Genomic DNA, 18,771 nt, shown 5'->3' with positions numbered 1-18,771 from the left:
TCTAGGAGGAAGTGGAGAAACTCTTGGAGGTAGGATTCATTGAGCCTTTCGATTACCTAGAGTGGTTAGCCAACTTAGTCATGGTGAAGAAAGCAAATGACCAGTGGAGAATGTGTGTTAATTTCACGGATCTTAACAAAGCATGCCCAAAAGACTGCTACCCGCTGCCGCGGATTGATCAGCTGGTAGACTCAACCAGCGGGCACGCCTTGCTAAGATTCATGGATGCCTTCTAAGGGTACCATCAAATCAGCCTGCATGAATCAGACCGACAAAAAACGCATTCATCACCGAAGGGGGAGTGTACAATTACATAGCTATGCCCTTCGGGCTGAAGAATGCTGGGGAAACCTTTCAGAAGACAATGGATAGAGTGTTCCTACACCCGAAGGGCAGAAATGTTGAAGTGTACGTTGACGACTCAATTGTTAAGAGTGTCACGCAGGCAGGGCATATCATGGATCTGGAAGAAACACTTGCCACCATGAACAAGTACAAAATCAAACTCAACCCGAAGAAATGTGTCTTCGGAGTGAGCTCGGAAAAATTCTTAGGTTTCCTAATCAGCGAGAGAGGAATAGACGCAAATCCGGAAAAGTTCAAAGCAGTCCTAAGCCTGCCTGAGCCTAAGGTCAAAGCGGAATGGCCGCGTTGACTAGGTTCATTAGCAAGTTAGCAGATAAGGCCTTACCGTTCTACCAGTTGTTGAAGGGGAACAGAGAATTTAAGTGGGGTGCTGTAGAAAAAGAAACTTTTAAGGGTATTAAGGAGCATCAGACTAAGCTCCCAACAATGATCAGCCTCACTACTACAAAATGCGTATATTTCGACGCCATTAGCTTAACGCTGTGGTAGGGGCGTCAGCTAGTTATTATAGTGTGCGTGTCTTCTCGATGCTGTTTTAAGTCAAAATTTTATTTCGAGTCTAAAAAGCGTCGAGAAACCCCTCACGTGTGGGACACGTGGTATGCTTTGATTAAATTACATCTTCAATTCATTTTATGGAAAAAAACAACCGCCGCTCCTGAACAAGTAAAACCCTTGATATCATCTCTTTTTCGATTCTAATCCTCCAAAAATGCAAAGAATTTATCAAGCTTGGATTCCGATATACTTTTTCTCTGGGTATTGTGTTGCGGAATTTTCCTTACTCTTTGTCAATTCCAATCAAATACGTCTCTTTGTCCAGATCGATGATTCTGAGGTAAATTATTTTTTCCCTAATTTTCTTTTAGAATTGAGTACTTTAGATCATTTTAAGGGTGATAATTTTGAGAAATGTTTTGATGATATATTGGTTTGGCTCTTGAAGAACAATATAAGGGCTTTGTTTATGCTTCTATATGCTACAAGGCTACAGTTTTAATCCAATTCTAATACGGAGTATTAATTTTGTTTTTAAAAACCAAAATTGCTTAAGATATATGATAAGTCGGTCAATTATTTCTCTCACTTCTCTGCTTCTGTAGTTACAAATCTACTTCATTTATAGTTGAATAAAAATCTATGTTGAAGGATTTGTCTGTCAATATTTATTACAAATAGGAACATGTACACAAATTGTTTGAAATATCAATCTTTCATTTTCCTTTGAATTCTGAATTTCATTTCTATTTATGTTCTAAATATCTAGATTTATGATTTTTATACTAGTTAAATCTTCTCTAAGTTCTGACTATATAGAATTTAACGAAGGTTTTGAGTTGATTGGTTTCTTGATAGTTATTGGAACAATTGAAATTTAAAATAAAAATTGATTGGTTTAGTCGTTAGCCACGCTACCGAAGACTTACATAAAATATCCTCTTGGAGGTAGTAGCAAATATGGAAATCTTAGCTAGAAGGAGTTGCTTAATGGCAAACTGAGGGATTATAAAAGAGATGATCGATATTCATAATCAACACTAGAAATCTTTCTATAATTGCTGCCATCTTGCTGATGTAATCAAGTTTTTGTCAACACAGATTACTATTAAGATCTAAATTTTCCTAGAGTAATCATTATATTTCTAGTCCTCTTTTGATTTAATTGTTTTTTGTTGTTTTGAATCTTTTCTTCTAGTTTTGTTAGTTGTATGGCCTAGGACCTCGCTACTCTATTTACTTTTGAAAATAAATATAGTATAGTATAAAATATTGTATAGGATATTGAATGTATACAAATATAGTGAAATGAACTGAATGTATAATGAACTCATTGCATACATTATTATCTTCTTTCAATTCATAATTATTAATATATAAAGATAATAATATTGTATAATACTTATAGTCTAAATAATTATATAGCAAGGCTAAAAAATTTCTTCTTATTTTGGTTTTCACTTTTTTGTCGTTCCGCACTCTTATTTCATATTGGCAGAAGATTTAAAGTATGTCACTATCTCGGAGGTGGTATACGTTTTTGTAGGCAACTCTCTTCCATTCTACAGTCAAAAGAAGAGTATCCTGGTAACATAATTTTTTCCTTGTCTATAGCTTCACATCAGTGAAAAGAGTTTTAGACAGTTGAATCAATGCTACATTTTTGCTCCACTAATTGATTGAAAATGTTGAGGAATTTATTAATTAAAACAATAGGATCTCTACTTTTAATGTATGGTATTTCATATATATATATTTTTTTTGAGGAACTGGTACTTCATATATGGTTATATATATAGTGTTGGTTAGATGACTTATGACAATTGACTTGTAAGAATTGTTTGTTGTTTACACGTGCAATTCTTTGCTTGTTCTCATTTAATTTGATACTTGTTAAATAAATGCTTTAAGTACCCCCCCAGTAATGCACCCTATTGTTATTATTATTTTCTTATTTTATTTGATGTATATATGGCTGATTTGGAAGAGTATTCTCTTTCAGATTTTGTAATTTGTTTGGGTTTTATTCTTATTTAAGTGTACATAATACTAATTAGTTGAATTAATAAATTCTTTTGTAGTACCACATACAATTTATTTGTTCAGTTGTTGCTCATATTAGTGTTGTTTATGAAAATCATCCATTTTTATGCTGACTGCTAACCAATTCTTGTTTATTGTATTTTCTTTAAAAGGCCTCAAGCATTGTGTTATTGTTGGTATGATTTTCTTATCTTTTCTTATTATTATATAGTATATTATGGGTGCAAGCTCTCTATTTCATGAAGCTGAATCTGTCTTCCTTATCATTTACATGAAGCCTTGACGTGTCTAGTATCATGGTGATCTTAGAATGATTTCCCTTTTGTCTGCATGCGCTTGTGTTGTCTAAGATTTGAGCAAAAATAGCTTCAGCATTGTCATTTATTTCTATTTTAGTTGACCTTGGTCTATTATCCATCTAATGATGTTCCTTTTATCCATAGTCTATCTCACCTGTGTTTCGTATCTTGTCGTGTGCTCGAACCGTGATATTTTGCATATAATTTGTATTCAGATTGTGCTATAACTGTTTTATAGATGTACATGTTATCATTTTGGCTCTCTCTAGCTCTTTATTTCCCATGTATATTTTATCTTATGAAGTTGCTATTTGCTTGTGTACTTATGATTTTATGACTAAATTTGAGCTAAATCAATGGAAAATAGAAACGAATTATGTGGTATATGAATGAAATATCCCATGTATTGTCCTGGTAATGCATCTTTACTGTTCAATACATTTTCTCATTGATAATTCCCAACATCCCTTGTTTCTTCTAAATACCAATACCTTTAAAGTGTAACAAAGTTGTTGGAACACAAATGTTGTTGCTGTAGGATGCTGACCACAACCGTCGCTCCACCTTGCTGTTATTGCTGCTCAACAATGTTGCTGCTGCTGTTGTTGATCCACGATGCTATTGTTGTCTGTCTCCCCAGGCTACACAAAACAACTAGATCCTACCCAAGGATCCAGAAATATTAAAGAGTGTGCTGTGAATTCAATGCTTACAATGAGTTATTGGTCACAATTTGAACTTCGCTCTATGCCCTCCTGCAAGCTTATTAAGGAGCAGCTAAAAGAAAAGATTGATTGAAGATATTTTTTCTCTGAAGAAATGAGCGGAGTTGTCTGATGGGCATCAAAGAACTTATTGATTAAGAAGAAATCCTTGATTTCAAATGTGTTGTTAAAATCCAAAATTACATTAGGTGTAAAAATATTATAACTAATTGCTAAGAAACATTGTTGCTAGTTTTACTTGTAATAAAATATTCTGTGTAACGGAAAATATTAATTTATTTATTTATATACAATAAACAAGATTTTTGTTTATAAATTTATGATTTTGGATTTTTATTTTTATTTTTATTTTTTTGTTTTTGTTTTTGTAGCACAAGGATACTAAGTTGTTTTCAATTACCCTCCCCAATTAATATTATATCAGTGAAAGCATTGATTTCACATAATTAAGAATTCGCGACGCTTTTTAATGTAAAAAATATTTGGAATTGAGGACAATAAAAAGCGTCTGAAAACTTTTTTTAATAGACACTAAAAAGCGTCGTAAAACTTTAAAGATATGCGTGCAATAACCCAAACTTGGACACTTTGTATAGTAAATTAGACATAAAAAAGCGTCGAGATTCTCGACGCTTTTTGATGTCCTTCAAAATTCTCGACTCACTATTTTTTGATGCTTTTTTAAAGCGTCGAGAGAAAAATTCTCGACGCTTTTAGGCGTCTAAAATCAGCCTAAAAAGCGTCGCAAAAACAAGGAAATTCTTGTAGTGGCCCAGAGTTAAGGGAAAAGTTGCAGCTGTATATTTTTGCATCAATTCAGACAATCGCAGCCGTGCTACTGGTAGAAAGACAAAAACAACAAAGGCTAATTCGTGAGCCATGTACTGACCGAGGCAGAGCAAAGGTACCCATTGGTAGAGAAACTGGCCTTCATAGTAGTAACAATAGCAAGGAAGCTGAAACTATATTTTGATGCTCACGTAATACTAATCCTCCCAAATCATCCGCTAGAAAAAGCGTTACAGAAAATGGAGGCATAAGGCAGACTCTTAAAATCGGCCATCGAGCTTTCTGAGTACGAGTTTGAGGTCAAACCTAGGGCAGCCATCAAGGCACAAGCCTTAACGGATTTCATCATGGAAGCCTCTTATGAGGAGAAAGAAGATGACATTGGGATCTGGAAGGTAGATGTAGATGGATCCTCAGCCCAAATAGGGAGTGGAGCAGGAGTCATAATGACATCTCTAAAGAGAAACGTATTTGAGTACGCCATAAAGTTCAAGTTTAAAGCATCAAACAACGAGGAAGAGTACGAGGCAGCACTGGCAGGCCTGCGTATGAGTATTGCAGCCGGAGCCCGAAAAGTCCATCTGCAAACTCACTCTCAGCTTGTCGCCAGCCAACTGCAGGGGGCATATGTGATTAGGGAAGCCACCATATTGAAATATGTAACTAAAGTAAAAAAACTGGCAGCTCATCTAGTTCATTTCCAGATAGACTTGGTTCCCAAAGAAGGAAACTCCTAGGCTGACGCTTTGTCAAAGTAGTCAGTTCTACCCTGTAGAGCCTTACGGTAATGGTAGAAGTCCTGGATGAAAGCAGTATCGCTGAAAAAGAGCAAGTGAACTACATCGGGCATCAACGAGCTTGGTACACGGACATTCTGGCATAAAAGTTCACGGCTCGTTGCCAGGTGATGAGGTGCTAGCCAAGAAGGTTAAGAAGGACGCCAACTGGTACATGGAAATAAATGGGGAGCTTAATAAGAAAGGCTTCTCGAAACCACTACTGTGGTGTATCCTAGAGTGGGAGCAAGAGAGGATCATGGAAGAAGCACACTCAGGGATATGTGCCAACCACATTGGTGGAAAGGCATTAGGAGTAGAAGTCCTCAGAAGAGGTGCGTACAGGCCAACTTTGATGCAGGACGCACTGACATATGTCAAAAAGTGCGACAAGTGTCAAAAATATTCCCCAGTTATAAACCAACCAGCAAATGATCTGACCCCGATCCTCAGCCTGATCCCGTTTGCTCAGTGGGGAATGGACATATTGGGACCTTTCACCACTGGGTGAGCGGGCAGGAAGTATCTCATTGTGGCAATATATTATTTTACCAAGTGGATAGAGACTGAACCCACTAAGTACATAAAGGCAGCCCAAGTAAGGACATTCATATGGAAGAACATCATCACAAGGTTCGGTGTGCCATAGTGCATAGTCTTTGATCTTTGATTTCAGTTCGATTGTGACACTATCAAGGATTACCTGGATGAAATGGGCACCAAGTATGAAAGTGCCTCAGTCTGCCACCCGCAGAGTAATGGCCAGGCAGATGCAGCAAACAAGCTGATCTTAACAGCCATGTAGAGGAAGTTGGAGGAATACAAGGGCCTATGGGCAGACCTAATCCCAAGGATCTTATGGGAAAACAGAACCACTAAGAAGGAGTCCACTGGTAAAATCCCTTTCACCCTAGCCTATGGGGCTGATGCAGTTGTCCCAGTAAAGTGCAACTCCCCAGCCTGAGGATACAGCACTATGAACAACAAGGAAACGAAAAACACATGGTGGAAGAGCTAGACTTCCCGCAAGAATTAAGGCTAAAAGCAGCTCTCAAGCCGGCAGCCCGGAAGAGTAGGATTTCCAAAGATTTCAACAAGAGGGTCAATCACAGGGAGCTCCTGCAGGGAGATTTAGTCCTTAGAAGGACAATAGCAGTGGGAAGAGGAAATCAGCATGGAAAGCTATCAGCAAATTAGGAAGGCCATTTCATCATTCACGAGCAGGTAGGACCTGGTGCATTCCTCCTTGCAGATCAAGAAGGTAAGGTCTTAAGACACAGTTTCAATGCTGATGTGTTAAAGAAATACTTTGTTTAAAAAGCATGGAGTTAAGAAAAAAATGAGATAATTGTTTCAATTTTGCACAAACTCTATTTAGTTAATATTTTGTTAACTAAGGCATTTGAGCCATTTTTATTTAATGAAATACAAGCCTCTGCGTGAGGAGTATGTTACATAAACATGTTTTAATATATCATGCCTTAGCATCATATACTAACATGCAAAAGTAAAAAAAAAATAAAAATTTTTAGAGGCAAGAAGCACCCTGCACAAAGTGGCAAAGTAGTGTTAGACGACAAATTAAAGCATCCCTCCCTAAAACCTCACCTGACCTGCTCAAGGTAAAACAGGGCGCAACCTCGGGGACGCTTAAGGGGAGGCCTGACACGTTCAACTTGAGCAGGAGAGAAAAGGAAAAACGAAGAAGATGAGCTACGTCGGCAACACTAAGGTCACTTAGCTCACCTCTTTGAGGGGGAGAGGGAAGGAGGAGATAGACATACAATAAACCCTTACAAATAGAAGTAAGCGACACAAAACAACAAGTCGCAGCATAAACAAGCTAAACGACATAAAACAAGTCGCAGCATAAACAAGCTAAACGACATAAAATAAGTCGTAGCAAAACAAGTTGAATGACATAAGAAGAGCAGGTAGAAAGCTGATTGACACAAATAAGTCTCAGTAAAGCAAATGGAATAATGCCTTGACAGGCAACAATCGAATAAACTAACCAGCGTGCAAGCAAACCTCTATCAAATTTAAATAGAGCATGTAATGCACAAGCACCCAAAGCAAATAGAACAGGAAGAGTAAAACCCATTGCAGTTCCCGCCAAGCATAGCAGAGAACAAAGAAGCAAGAAAGCACTTAGCACCCAAATCAAGAAGACAGGGAGGCCCAACCTACGAGGCTTCACCGAATACAACAAAGGGGCTTCTACGCTAAGATCTAGATGCTTCTATACCTTGGCCCAGCAGCAGATCTAGGCAGACATGCAAGCTACAAAATAAGCAGCAGGTAAAATAGCAGAAAAGATCAACAAATACATACAACATAAAGCTGAACCCCAGCCCACCAGGACAGAGTAAACATTTAGCGGGTCTATTACAATATGCGTAAAGCTGAGCCCTCGTCCACCAGGACAAGGAAACACTAAGAAGAGATAGTTAGAAAAATATAAGTCAGGTTAAGCGGGGCAGGCCCAGCAGCAAAAGATAAAGTATCCAGCTAAAGCACAAGAAAACATAATCTTTGGCGGCTATACACCCCAAAGATAGCAACAAAAACTACTTGGTCACTACAGACCTGGGTGAGGGAAACTTAGAAAAACCACTGGAGTAGGAAGGTGACAGCCACCATAATCTTTATTGATCACCAGCCAAGGACTTCACTCCAATAGCCGCAGCAACGTCGGGGCAGAGAGGAACTTCCAAGTTCAACACAGATTGGTCAGGAACCTTGCAGCTAACAACACAAGGATGATCAACAAGGAGATCAAACAAACCAGCCTCACCTATAGCCTTAACCTTAGCCTAAAAGGCGTTGAAACGAGCCTGCTGCTCCTCACCCTCACCATATAAGCTGCTGACACACCGAGCTGCACCCTCCCATCCACCATCATGGCGATCAGCCAATAACTTAGCAAAAGCAGGGGAGAGCGCAAAAGCTTTGAGTGCCTCCTTCCTGGCAGCTTCCAGCTCGGTTAGGTGTCCAGCTTGCAGATCTGCAATCTCTGTCTCCAACGTCTGCACCCTAGCCTGAAAGGTCTCTAGTTGCTCTTCGCAACTCTTCAATTTGGTCTTAGTGAGTTGACATTCTCCCAACTGGAGCATCAGGGCGTCCGCCCTCTCCGTCAGAGGAGTCACCTCGCTGGCCATAGCATTCCTCTCAGCCTGAGCCTACTGAACCTCCAAATTCTTCCGAGAAAGAACTATGCCCTGATTCTGATACTCCTTCTCTACTAACAGCAAGGCATTGGATAAATCTCCAACAGACCTAACAAGCTAAAAAAAAGGGCAGAAAAAGAAAGAAGTGAGCCAAGTCAGGAATTGACTAAAAATAAAAATAAAACAAGGCATTAACAATGGAATAAGTAGAGAAGAAAAGAAAAGCCAAAGAAAAAAGGGGGAAACCAAAAGCAGAAACTAACCTTCTGCAGGTCATGGCAAGCTATATTAGTAGGGAGACTAACTGAGTTACGCGTAGAATCAGTTGGGAGACGAACTCCTTGAGTCAAGCGGTACCCTAAAGTACCACCCTTCTGAAGGTCGTCCACAAACAAAGACTCGTCAGCCCTCACATTCATTTTAGGCCGAAATGGAGCATTCTCAGCCCCAGCAGAACACAGTATGGGGCTAAGGTGGGCCTCAATGGGAACCTCAAAAAATTCAATAGCCCCAGTATGGCGAAAAGTACCTCTAGCAGAGATTGAGATAGCAGACAGAGGATTCTCTAAAGCGTCACTCAAGAACTGGTGAACGCAACGGTTAAGTTCACTAGAGTTCTTAGTATCTACTCCCTTGTCAGCATTCCCACCAGGAAGCCCAGTGTTAGCAGAATTGGATGCAAAAGGATCAAGGCTAGAGGAGATACGAGCGTTCTTTGCTTCAGGCTCATCTCCAGCAGGGGTAGAGGACACATGGTCATCCTCTAAGTCAATAATTAGATGATCCTGCTTGTGAGAACCCCCTGCCTAGGAGTGCCCACCTCTGGAGGCACTTCGGAGACGTCCTCTCAGTCCAGAGGGACGCGGAGGAAACCTTGGAAGCTCCATGATAGTTTCATCAGGGAGCTGGAAGTTAGTAGCTGCAACAGAAGGATCAATAGTGTCCTTCGCAACAGTAGCATTATCAACATCGGAAGAAAAGAGCAGAACATGCTCAGTAGAAGAAGTGGGCTTTACACCAACAGTAGTAGTCTCAGCCCCCTAAGGGGGAAATTGGAGAACACTATCAGCAAAATCGTCAACAGTAGTTTTTGGATCATCAGAAGCTTGGTCGCGCTGTCTTTTGGTAGCTGAAGTCTGAGGTGCCATCCGGCCGGAAGCCGTAACAGATTGCTTCTCAGGTGAAGCATCATGCGCCACTAACGCCTTAGGCGCTGAAGCCGCTCTTCGAGGGGTAGGCCGAGTCTCACGCCTGCTCCCAATAGTAGAGGACGAAGGCTCAACTTCAGCACGACTTGACCCTGCGCGATCAGTAGCAGTCACAGTACAAAAAACAGCCCGCAGCTCAGCGGGAGCAAGATGAACTTCATTCTTCAGAGAGCCGGCATACACCTCTAGTGTGTCAAAGAGTTCAGGAGGATTTTCAGGGGTAGTAGTTAAAGGGTCCTTTTAGTTATCAGCCAGCCCAAGGATACGCTTATCCAACTGGTCATAGCCTGAAAAGGGGGAAATGCAAGAAAAGAAAACAACGTAAAAGACTTAGACAAAAGAGAAAAAAAAAAGAAGAAGAAAATGAAAGAAAGCCAAGAAACTTATCAGGCTCATGTGTACGGCACAAGCGCATAGCAGAGAGTTGCTCGTTACCCATAATGTATATGGAGTTGGGCAGCCAGATTTTAGAAAATTTAGAATCACCACTCCCCGCACCCTGAAAAGCCTCAAAAGCCTCAGTCTCATGGGTAGACTCGTAGGGGGAGACGGTAACTCCAGCCATGTTAATACGGATTTCCCTAAAGTTGCGCGGCGCAGCAAAAGTGGAAGGCACCTTCACCCAGAAAAATTTGCTAGTCCAGTCCCTGAAACGGCCAAGTTTTGGGTAGCACAAGACCCTACTCTCCGTAGGGGAAACATAATACCACCTGAACTCGGTCCCAGAAGCAGACCTTTTCAAGCTCATTAAAGACTTGAAGTCATCCTGCTCGTTCACACAACTGGAGAAGGAGAAGGTGATGGAGTATACATATTGCCACCCTGCATTACATAATGGTCAAATCGATTAACATCAGCCATGTCATCAAGCTAAGCAAAACTGTTTAAAGGCTGAACATGGGGAATGGGACTAACAAGAGATACGTAAGGGGGATTAGCCTTAACGGCATCAGCTAACGCCTTATGACGCATTGCGTGCAGCCTTAAACCGGTAAGGTGGGACAAAGGAATCCCATCCTTAATAAGCACTCGCTTGCAGTAGGGATCAAAGAAATCAGGACGAGACTGACGCTGGAAAACGGCGAAAGGCACTACCCTCAGTGGGACGACTACTGCCCGACCCAAACACAGCAGTAGTTGTCGCAGCAGTACCCATCCCGCTCGCAACAAGGGGACAGGAAGAAGGCATAACATTTTGTATAGGAGTGGGGGAAGAAGAAAGAGAAATAGGAGGAGTGTGCACAAGGCGCTCACCTGAAGGAGATGATCGGGAAGTAGAATCCGATTCAGTGGACACTTGAGGCTCACTTATGTTTTTACTATCAGTAGTGTTTGACATTACGAAATCTACAAAGACAAAAAGCCCACAAAGAGAAGAAAAAAACAATGGGGCACCGAAAACCAAAGGTCAGTTAAAGGAGACAAGAACAATGAAGGAATAAAGGGAAAGAATCAAGAACGCAATTACAACAACAAAAAAGGGGGAAAAAATTGGACAATGACAATTAGGGCGAATCAAAAGATACAATCTTGGGAAGAAAAACGCAAAAAGAAGCGAAATTGGAAAAATACATACAACAAAAAGGTACAAAGTAAGTACCTTTAAGAGAAAAAGTTGCAGAAGCAACAGAGTACAACAACAATGGAAAACGCAAGAACTTGAACAAAACAAATTTCAAAGGTGCAGTCAAGAAAGACAGAAGAAGAAACAAATTAGTAAAGAAGTAAGAGCGAGGAAATAAAAGAGAAAAGCGAGTATGGCAGAAAGTTGAAGCAAAAACAAAGACGAATAAAGCGAAAACTTACCACAACAATGGAGGAACACGAGCACCTGAAGAAAAGTAATAAAGAGGGGAAGATGAAAAAATAAGGGAAGTAAAAGAAATGAGTTAGAAGTGGGGGATAGTGAATTTAATGCGAAATAAAGGGGCAGTTAGAAACGAAGCAAAACCAAACCGCCATGGGCTGGATAATCAACACGTGTCCCACTCCTGCAAATACTGTACCCGTAAAAAAAAATCATAGACTTCAGCGGGAGTGATTGTAATTCCTCTCCGCAAGCTCGTCATTCAGATTTCAGCGGGAGTGATCGAAATTCCTCCCCGCAAGCTCGCTATTTCTCAAATTTCAGCAGGAGTGATCGAAATTCCTCTCCGTGAGCTCGTCATTTCTTAGTAAAAGAGCCATCTTAAAAATACAAACGGTACGATAACACAGCCACCAAGATCAGCACATGACCTCCCAAGTCTCCAGGTCGCATCAACACCCTAGAGACTTGAGGGGCTAGGAGTGTACATGTTAATTTGGTTGGACAACCCGTTGAGCCACGGCCTGTAAGGCTATACGCTCAGAATAGTTGGCATGAATAAACCTCATGCCATCTCTTGAGGGGCTAGTTATAGGGGATAGCTCCTACTAAGCTATTCCTTCCAGCTGGGCTCAGTTAAGAAGTTTGTACTTGCATATAAAGAGTCGGCATGAGTGACCTCATACCTCCTCTTGAGTGGAAAAGAGGTTAGACACTGAAGTTATTATACTTTCTATATCTCTCTAAGTACACTTTCTCTCTCTAAACACTCTCTAACTTAAGCTTCGGACGGGGGTTCCTCGAGCCACCTCCGAGGGCAGTTTACGTGCGTTGCCGTGTGTAGGTTGTTGACGGGACCTATCTCACCCAGCAGAACCCTTGGATCCATGCCTGGAACAGGTGTAAATACCCGCAAATGAACCAATTTAACCTTTCAAAGCCAAGTTCATCTAGAATTGAGTCTTGTTTTCCATATGCTAGCAAAATAGGAGTCAATCTTCCTTGATTCTTGATTCAAACCAATGCAACAAAGTATATCAAGTCATGTACCTAGAAAAAGGCATACAAAAATTTCCATGAGAGAAAATCTATTCTAAAAAGAAAAGAAAATGAAAGCAATAAAACACGGGTTACTTCCTGAGAAAGGATTGCTTAAGGTCTAAGCTTGACCATTGTAGAAAATAATAATTTAATGCACGCAAGAGCTTGTCAAATGCATTACTAAACATTTCATAAGAAAGTAAGTATGCACATGACAAAATGAAGGCATGCAACAAGCATAATGCACACCTATTGGGTTGAGCAGAGGTATGCCAAGAAGAAAAAGGAGACAAAGGTAAAAAAAGAATATAAAAAAGGAAGAGAAATAAAAGAAAAAAAAGAAGGCATATTGTAGACACCCATTTGTGTCTCCCCAAAACCAAACCTAGTGATGAATACCTTTCACGTCAAATCATAATCAAATGAAGTGAAAGTATGAAAAGTGTAATGTTGTGGTTAGTTTTTATTAAAAATCTTTCTTTCTGTTTTTGAAAATCTACTCTATTTTATGAATATAGCCAATCTAGTTTAATTTGGTCCATGAAAAGGGTCCAATAATGTGTAGTTTTATTGGGCTCAAAAGGAGCTTTCTAATGATATTATAAGCCCAATTCCGATGAATAGTGAGAAAGTTATGGCCAAATTACTAAACTGGGCCCGGTTTGGTTCTTATATATGGCTCAATGATCTAGAGGAGTGCCTATTATGAATTACCATTCCTAATACAATTAGGATTGATTATAGTCTTCTAGAATCTTCTAGAAGGTTCTTTTGAATCCTAATGAGATTAGGATTGATAATTATGTTTTATGAGCTTTATTTGGAATAAAAGAAGTGTTTTAAATGAAATTATGATTTTACCCTTCGTACGGATTTTACGACTTAATTTTATTGAAAAAGAGATTTTGCGTTGAAAACGGGTGGAAAACCTTCTGCATCGCTAAACGACAGCTTTGTCACCTAGCGACGAGCCTTGTAGCTGGCGACAAAACCGTGTTTTATTCCTTTTTGAACTTTGATTCGTTTTTATCGATTCCGGAATATTTTCTTATAAATAGGGTCCTTGGACCTCCGTTTTTCAATAACCAGAATTCTCTAATTCTTCTTTCTCTCTAAGCTAAAGCTTATTCTCTCTCTCTCCCTCTTTCTAGCCTAGCCTTTTACAAACACAATTCCTCATACATTAGCACTAGACAGACCTAGCCAAGTTGGAAGTTGCCTTCGCCCTAGACGTGAATGGTTTGATATTTCTCAGGGTTTGGTCCCAAATCTTTATTTCAATTATTTAATTTAATTGTTTGATTTAATTATTTTCCTTGAAGTTACTAATGTGTGTATTTTGTTATTAGAAAGAGGTACGAGACATCGAAGTAAGTACTTTAATTGTTTAATTGATATTTTGATATAGAAATCATGTTGAGGTTGTTATTTTGATTCCTAGTATTATGTTAGGATGCTTTTCCTAGTATCATGTTTAGGGTAAAAAATAAGTTTCTAATATCAATTATGATTTCTATGATGCTTCCTATTGTCTTTCCTAATAGCATGTTAGTATCATGTTAGGGATAAAGCTTTAATCTTTATGGTTTAGTTAAATGATATGATTTGTTATTAATCTTGTTAGTATCATGAAAGGACCCTACTATTAATTTTATGCCATAACATGATTATGATTATTATGATTATTATTTTTTTTATGATTAAAGTTATTATTATTATGATTATTATTATGTTGCTTGATATTTATTATTCTTATTGCTTGGTCACACCTTTTATGCATGTTTAAAGGGAATTTGGTACTTGTAATCACGCTTAATAAGATAATTAATAATCTTGTTTAGGGTTAATATGATTATAATTCAAGTGATTGCCTATAATAGTTTATTTGTGCATTAATATTCAACTAACATAGATTAAACAGGTTTAGGGTAAATCTAATGATTACATGTTAGTAAGAAAGCGCACAAGAATACGAGAAGAATAAAGTAGAGGCCTATTATTAGGGCAGGTTCTTTTTCTTTCAGATTGAATTTGTACCTTCATCCCCAAACTTCCAGTCTTGGTTCCAGAACTATTGGAGTTAACGATCTCTTGGATCGTTAAGGGGTGTAACCTTCACCCTGTGCACGGTTTACAAGTTCCTAAAACTTGTTGGCGACTCTTTTGCTCTAGCTTCTTTCCCTTTGGACGCCACCATGATTAAGTGTATGATCACAGTGGGGTTCAAGTTTAGGTTAATGCTTGAAATATTCCCTACAGTTTTTGGCGAATCCGCTGGGAAGGATTTCTATTTTAATTCCCGAAATTTATTTCGGCAATGATTTAGAATGAGTGGATGAGACTCGAAAAGTTCTTAGTATTTCATGTGCGTAATTTTGATTAACATTATTGGCATAAGCATAAAAAAGGTTCTCATTAGAAAGACCATCTGTAATGAGTCAAAAACATAGGATTTTTACATGTAGGAAATTTGAGAAATATATTTCACAACTAAAATCGAAATAATACTTCTAAAACTGGAAAATTCTAAGAACAAAGAAAGTTGTTGAGGCATGTAGGAACTAGCGTCTAGAAAACAGTGATCGTCACCTGAAAAATGGCCTTATTGCCAGGCGACAATTTTTTCGTCTAGCGAAAAAGTTATTTTAAGGCGACGGACTCTGTTGCCTAGCGCTATGTTCTTCCAATACCGAGCCAGAACTCTACCTTCTTGTTTTGATTAGTTCTAATACTATTAGCTCGATTTTACTTCCTGATTATGTTTTTCTCTCTTCTATGAAACTCATATGTGTTCTACATATGGACATAACCCTCTGGGTATTCATGCTCTATCTACCTAATTGAATGCTCTGAGAAACAAAGGGTACATCCGAGAATGTTGAATTCACCAAACCATGGAAGCGAGTTTAACTCGCGGGGTCCAATCCACACACGCCAACCCTTCCAAAGGTAAGGCTTCCGCGTGATGCATCTGGACTCATAACCATGGACCCTCTTTGACTAACCTATATCCTGAACTTTAGAGAACTAGAGCATAGTTAGGTTGCAAACTCATTGCATCATATTGTGCCTACTTGACTACTTGTGCATTAATTGTTGTGCATACTTTATGTGTTTTTCCTAACCGTTCGTTTTACTTGTGATTAAGTCTAAATAAATTAATTAATGACTAAAAGGATTTTTCCTAATTAATAAATTAATTAATTAATTAATTTGAGTAATTAAAAGCTAATAAATTAATGAAACTAACTTAGTACGACTTTAGGCCAGTCCCTGTAGAGTAAATATACTGAAAAAAGTCCCTGATTAATGTCCCAGTAATAACGCAAAAATCTGGGCTGCAGCGCCAAACACTGTTGGGCAACACCGTGCAACAATTTTATCGTCGAGCGCTGCACTGCAGTGTGTGGCGACAGTCATGTTGCTTTTGCGACAGTTCATTTGATTGCTCAAGTCATCACAATAAGTCTAATCAAACAGTTTATTAATAATTTGGTCATTTTGTTAATGCCAGTAGCCTTATTTAGTCCTTAATTGAGTCTAAACACTTAGTCTCATGGTCATACACAAAAGTCAAAGCATGTCACTTGCACTCACAAATAAAGAACAAACTAATATGTATGTACACTTTGACCCTGTCTAGAGAGTCTTGTATGCGCGTATTTTCCGTCATTTTATCAGGGGTGTAAGTCGGATAATAATCCTCCAATTAAACCACATTTATTTGAACCCATATACTTGATTCCCAAAAATATGCACCCTATTTTTGCCTATTTTTGTCTATTTTTGCCTTTTTTCTTAAACCAGTAAAGTCAAAGTCAATTTGAGTCAAGTCATTAAAACATATAAAATGGTTTAATTTAGAGCGCGTGGTCAAGAAAGGAAGGGCGTTTAATCAAGGGCAACCTCTTCATTCAAGTTCAGCTTTTTGATAAACCAGTTAGTCGGAAAAGAAAAGCTAAGAAGATAATGGAGAGTCAAGAAGAAGTCTATGAGCTTAAGAAGCAAATGGCTAGTGTTACTGAGGTGTTAAAGGCTTTAACCCTCCAAATCAATGACCCTATGAAACAACAACAAATGGAGCTCATCCAAGAAAGCTTGAGCAAGATATCCAATGACTACAGGTTCCAGGGCATTAGCTTGCAAAGGGATCTCGGTGGACAAGGAGCTACTTCCGCAGAAGTTCAATGCCAACGACATCCCAAAGTTCAAGGCTACAGATAACGCTTATTTCCACTTAAGAGCTTTCAAAACAATAATGAATATTAAGGGGATTGATAGGAAAGTCTTTCATTCTTTGTTTTCTTTATATCTTGTAACCGTTTGTCAACAATGATTCTTTTCCCTTGACAAAGAGTAAACCTCTACTTGGGAATCTGTTGTAAACGCTTTCATTGATAAGTATAAATGTAATATTCAAGTTGAACCTAATCATAGAGAACTTGAAATACCTAAGTAAAAAGAGAATGAAGGTTTCACTTCTTTCTTTAATAAATAAAGAGAAACTTCTGCTAGGATGATTGAAGTGCCAAGTGAAAAGGAATATCTGAGAATGTTCATTAAGAACCTCCAAGAAAAGTACTCCAAACATCTTAAGTATAAAAACAACTTGCATACCTTTAAGGCCGTCTATGACATTGGAATTAACATTGAAGACGACCTTGCTAAACAAAAAGCTGCTAACAATAATAACTCCAACAGTGGCTGGAAAGGTAAGAAGAACGACAATCCTTCTTCTTCTAAAACCACCTACTCAAACAACGTTAGCACCTTTAATTTGAGAGAAGTTCTTGCCATGAACAATCAAGGACAAAAGAAACCATTTATGAGGAACTTTACTCCTATTGGTATGAGTTATGACACTACATTTGACCGACTACATGCAAAAGGTCTTATAACTCCCATTGAACCATTTGGGGATCCACAGGTCGAAAAAAGAACGGCTAACTAGAATCCAAATGCACATTGCAAGTATCATCAAGGAAGGGTCCATCTCACTGAGAACTGTTGGAAGCTTAAGGAAGCTATCCAAGACTTAATTGATAATAATAAACTCGCATTGCCTCTTGCAAGCAAGAAGCCAAGTATCAATAATGCACCACTTTCTTATTCTTTTGTTATTTTTGATGAGGAAGACCATGGGGATCCCTCATCCCTCATCAAACCAGTTGAAGAGATTCATGCTATCGAAGAAGAGGAGGAAACCCTTTTCGATGCCATGAGTGATTTCCCTCCCGGACAAGAACCTACAACTAGAGAATAAGTATTGATCCTCATACGATCAATGTGGCAAGGAATAGACTTGTTACGTGAGGCTTTTGAGTTCGCAAAGAAACAAGAAAAGGTGGTCCAAAGCAAGCATGTCAACAACAAAATTCCACCCATGGAGAAGAAGCAATTTTCTCTCCAAGTAATGAACACACTCAAAAAGAGTAATAAGCCTTACACTCTAATTGGGACTTCCTATGCTAACATTTTAAAAATGCTCTCCTAGAGTGGTAAGATTAAACCTCTCGAACCGAGACCATTTGAATCGTTAAAGAGGACATATAGGTTCTACTGTCCATATCATCAATTAGGGGGACATACCATCGATCATTGCTTTAAATTTCAATATTTAATCCAAAAGATGATTGATAACAAGAAGCTACTCCAAATTCCAAAAGAACAAGATATTAGCATCAATGGAGTTTAGGATAGATAGAGATGACGAGGACGTCTATCTCAAGGATATGGAAGAACCTTCACTTTCAGTCAAATATCTAGTATGTGACTTTTGGGATGAAGAAGATTCACCCATAGACATTCTCACAAGATCTGGGAGAATGCAACCTCCCATCACCACACAACCTATTCCTACTACTCAATAAGTTCCCATACCAATTATAGAGGATAACGATGTTGTCAAACAATTCAAAAAGATTAAGGTCGAGATGAACGTATGATTCTAGCTACATCCCGAAAACATAGGTTGGCGGTAATGAATGCCTTGGAAAAAATAGGGATAGACTCCGAAACCACTCCTGAGGGGTTGGCTAACTTTCTCACG

General features: G+C 38.8%; 1 long non-coding RNA gene across 1 annotated transcript; it reads left to right on the top strand.

Annotated features, from left to right (window-relative positions):
- The first annotated feature begins 962 nt into the window (after positions 1-962).
- Positions 963-4,243, top strand: LOC110695490. The gene is made up of 2 exons (XR_002506073.1): positions 963-1,204; positions 2,363-4,243. It is a non-coding gene; the product is annotated as an uncharacterized LOC110695490 (long non-coding RNA).
- The last annotated feature ends 14,528 nt before the right edge of the window (positions 4,244-18,771 follow it).

This window comes from Chenopodium quinoa, unplaced genomic scaffold, assembly GCF_001683475.1.
Source record: "Chenopodium quinoa cultivar QQ74 unplaced genomic scaffold, ASM168347v1, whole genome shotgun sequence".
Taxonomy (NCBI): domain Eukaryota; kingdom Viridiplantae; phylum Streptophyta; class Magnoliopsida; order Caryophyllales; family Amaranthaceae; genus Chenopodium; species Chenopodium quinoa.
The sequence above is the reverse complement of the archived record's forward strand: the minus strand, read 5'-3'. Positions and strand labels throughout refer to the sequence as shown.